A 4,940-nucleotide genomic window follows, 5' to 3' on the forward strand; every position below is an offset into this window, starting at 1 on the left:
AAATATAAGAATTTTTTTAATAAGGAGTGAATATTATAAGTTTATAACTAAATTTTTTAGAAGAGTGTATATTGTCGGAATAAATTATTTTATTAACTCAAATTATCCATATTGAATCATTAAAATTATATCATAATGCGAAAGCGTATTTTTATTCATAGAAATCAGGAATTGATGGAAGGATTTAGATCTTGTGGTTCTTTAGATTTTTCTCAACCAAAGCCTTCTATATTTCTAGGCGGTTGAATTGCAACTCTTTTGATGGGAAAGAGCAACAAAGGCGGCTTTGATATATTGGGAACCGAAACCCTGAAAGCACTATTTATATTTGAGCATGGCACTCATTCAACCCTAAAACCCAAATAAAAATAGTATCTAAAGTCCAAAAGATAATATATCTAAAATTCAAAAGATAATTATCTAAAGAAGAAAAGATAATATCTGGTTTTATTCTCATTAAATGCCAAATAAAAAATAATAATGACTTATTCAATTTAGTATTTATAACAATAAATGAGATCACCATTATATAAGTCATTTAATTTGAAATAACATAATTTGTGATTATAATTAATATATATATTGTCCACAAACAAATAAGGTAATTAAAATAATTTCCTAACATATATTACACTTAATTATATATCTTATTTTTATAAAATTTATAGATCTCAATATAATAAAATTTTTTGAAGACAAAAATATCTGTCGTAAAATTTTGTAAAGACCAATTTGAATATATACTCCTAAATCTTACATATAGAAGATTTAAGTAGTATAGTTTGAATGTGGACCAGTGATATATAAAATGTAGGGTTAAGTAAGTAGTTGTTACATTCTAATGTATTGGATGACTTCACTTTTTTAAAAAGAGTTGAAACATGATTGTTTTAAAATTATAAAAGGTACAAACTCTGTTTTTTCATTTTTCTTAATGCTTACAAAGGACTTTTCTCAATTTTTATACTGAAAAAAAAAAATCACATCCCCAAAAAGAGAAAGCTATAGTGGATAAAGTTTGATCTAGACGTTGAAATATGAGCACTTTGCCCTTTTATTATTTGGTAAAGTACTAATTTTTTGGAAGAAGTTGAGCATGTTGGACATTATAAGGAGACGATGGGGTGTTTGAAGTTTGAACTTCTTTCAACTTATTTAATCATACAAGCATGCTTATTTAATCATTGAGGTTTAGGTTAATTTAGATATTTCGTTTTCCTCTTGTTGAAGTCGGTTATATATACTAGCGGCTAATCACGTCGGTTTTTTATTGTTTTTAAGAAATTAATTTTATTTTTTGTTAATATATTATTTTTTTTTAAATTTATTAGATAAGTATTTTTTATTTTAATATTGACGTGACCTTATTTATATCATATTTATTAAAATTAAAATTACTATAAAAATCTTTAAAATATTAAATTATAAAAGCTCACAATAAAGAGGTATATATATTATCAGAAAAAATATAATTTTTCATGCATAATTTTAATTGATAAAAAATATTTTTTTTTAATTTTATATGTAGTTTTTTAAATTTTGTTTAATTTCATTATCTATAACAATATATAAAGTCAATACAAAAGGTTGACTATGACTTTAGTGTCTAATTTTTTTGAACTATATTAACCTTATAACAAACAATTTTATAAAGCAAATTATAAGGACAAAATAATCATACAATTTGTTTTGAAAAATCCAATAATTTTTCATTAAAATAAAAACCGTTTTGTTACTCCTATAATTATAATAACACATCTCCAAAAAAAAAAAAATTACAGACAGTCTGCAAATTGCTAATAAATCAAAAAATGGACAAAAATGAATATCAATATTTTCACATTTCTCACCATCTTCATGCTTTATTGTTTAATTTTATCTATAACAATATATAAAGTCAATACAAAAGGTTGACTATGACTTTAGTGTCCAATTTTTTTGGATTATATTAACCTTATAACAAACCATTTCATAAAACAAATTATAAGGACAAAATAACCATAAAATTTGTTTTGAAAAATCTAATAACTTCTCATTAAAATAAAAACCGTTTTGTTACTCCTGTAACTATAATAACACATCTCCAAAAAAAATGCAGACAGTCTGCAAATTGCAAATAAATCAAAAAATGGACAAAAATGAATATCAATATTTTCACATTTCTCACCATCTTCATGATTTATTGTTTAATTTTATATTAGTTTGGTTTCTACTTTTTTTGTATTTTTCTTGCTGTTGTTCTTCTCTTTTCTTCAATACCCTCGCCTCAATCATCTTCCATTGCCTTCAGTTGCAAATTTTGGACGATTTTGCAGTATTTACTACTTTTACATGCATAACATCCACTTATATTTTTTTTCTTTAATTTACTTATCTAATCTATTTTTTTAGTAAAATTTCTCTGTCTTTTTAATTTATTCTAAATTTTTTACGTATAAAAATTAGCACTATGTCTGTTTTTTTTATCAAATTAATGTAAAAAAAAACAATTTTTTATCTTATCAATTTGATGTAGAAAGAAAACGATTTTTTTTATTTGATATGTGTTTTTATTTTTTAATATATCTTTACTTATTAACAGTTGAATGAAAAAAGTCCCATAAATATTTTGTTAACTTATTTTTTTTAAATTACTTTATAATAATTTTTTTTTCAAAAATATTGATTATGTAGAGTATTATATTTGATATTTGAGTGCATAAATATTTATTTTGAAACTAAATTAAATTATTAATTTTGTCTACTACAATATTATTTGTTTTGAATATTGGCCAATTTATTTGATTGACATATATATAAGACGCAAGAAAGTTCGTTTAAAAACATTAATATGTTAATTTTCTAAACTATCTAAACTATTAATTATGTAGAGTATTGAATTTGATATTTAATTATATAGAGTACTTGATTTGACATTTATTAATTTTTTAAATTATATTACAAAAAATTATTAATTTAATATTATTCGTTTGTCATTTGATAAAATATATTTATATATATTATATTTTGCACTTATGGTAACAAGAATTACATTTGGCATGGATCGCCCATGAAATAATTTCAACTCCATTTTCATATAGAGTGCCTGTAAAATGGCATTTCAGGTGCAACTAGGGCTGGAAGTGAGTCGAGCTGAGCCGAGCTAGACCGAGCTCAAGCTTGGCTCACGAAAATTGAGCTTGGCTCACGGCTCGACTCATTAACAATCGAGCCTATTTCTTAAGCTCAAGCTCAGCTCACCGAAAGCTCACGAGCTGGCTCGAACTCACGAGTTGGCTCAAATAAGAAAAACATAAATACATAATCTATAATTCTATATCAATAAATTGTTTATGTATCAATAAATTATAAATTTTTTATTTATGTCCTATATTAAAATTATATGTAAAAAATAAATATAAATATTAAATAATTAAGATTGTTATAATATATATATATATAATCGAACCAGCTCACGAGCTAATGAGCTGAGCTTATCCAAGCTCAAGCTCGGCTCATTTAATTTATGAGCTCAATTCCAGGCTCAAGCTTGGCTCACTAGCTCACGAGCTTAGCTTATCGAGCTGTTAACGAGTCGAGCTCGAGCTGGCTCATGAGCTGGCTTGACTCACTTCCAGGTTCCAGCCCTACTCTTTATATAGTATTTCACTTTTAAGTAACTATTTTTTATGGATAGTATTTAAATGATAAACAAAAAAATAAAAAGATTCCCATTAGATTATAAAAATTAATCTCATCCTTATAATACAATGGCATTATTTTAAAACATGTAAAATAAAATAATAAAGTACATTCTAATTAATGTGCACAGTAAAATAAATGTGAAACTTACATAGTAGCAGTCAAATATAGATAGCAATGGTTGTCTTCTGTCCCAAGTTACTATATTAAATTACAACTTACATTTATAATTATTAGTTAAAAAACTTACAATTATGTATCATTTTAGTTTAAAATAATATATTTTGATATTTTTTTTAGGATTATTGACATCGAATTTTGATAATTGGAAAAAAAATTAAACGTTTTATGTCTTACTTCTTTTAATAAAACTTCAACTACTCATAAAAGTTAACAGAATAGATGGTTATATGAAAAAATGAGAAAGGAGAACAATATCTATATCTATAACAATATATAATGCCAATACTGAATTTTTGGTGTCCAAATTTATGTTTCAATATTGCCCTTAATGATAGAAGTTCTTCGTACATGCATGGGTCAATTACTTTAAATAAAAAAAAACTTCCACCGTTAACAACAACACATATTCTTCTATCTCATTTTTATTATGTGTTTTCACTAATAACAGTAGAAATGCGTAACCTCTTCTTAAAATTGTCCTCTTAAAATTTGGTCGAAAATGTAATTATTAGTTAATTTTTTTTATTCTTTATGCAGTTACTTTTTTTTATTCTATACGTAATTTCTACCCATATTTTTCTTATTGCTACATTTATTGTGTTATATGTCAAACTAATAATCAATAAAAAATAATATTATCTAATATAAAATAGATTACAAATAATAAAAAAGAAATTAACAAAATATGCGTGAAAATTTTTTATTCTACCATTGGTAGGTGTAGACTTTTTTTTATCTTTTATATGTTAATAATGTGACAAACGAATAATATTAAATTAATAATTTTTTTGTAATATAATTTAAAAAATTAATAAATGTCAAATCAAGTACTCTATATAATTAAATATCAAATTCAATACTCTACATAATTAATAGTTTAGATAGTTTAGGAAATTAACATATTAATGTTTTTAAACGAACTTTTTTGCGTCTTATATACATGCCAATCAAATAAATTTGCCAATATTCAAAACAAATATTACAGTAGTAGACAAAATTAATAATTTAATTTAGTTTCGAAATAAATATTTATGTACTCAAATATCAAATATAATACTCTACATAATCAATATTTT

This window comes from Arachis ipaensis, chromosome B08, assembly GCF_000816755.2.
Source record: "Arachis ipaensis cultivar K30076 chromosome B08, Araip1.1, whole genome shotgun sequence".
Classification (NCBI taxonomy): Eukaryota; Viridiplantae; Streptophyta; class Magnoliopsida; order Fabales; family Fabaceae; genus Arachis; species Arachis ipaensis.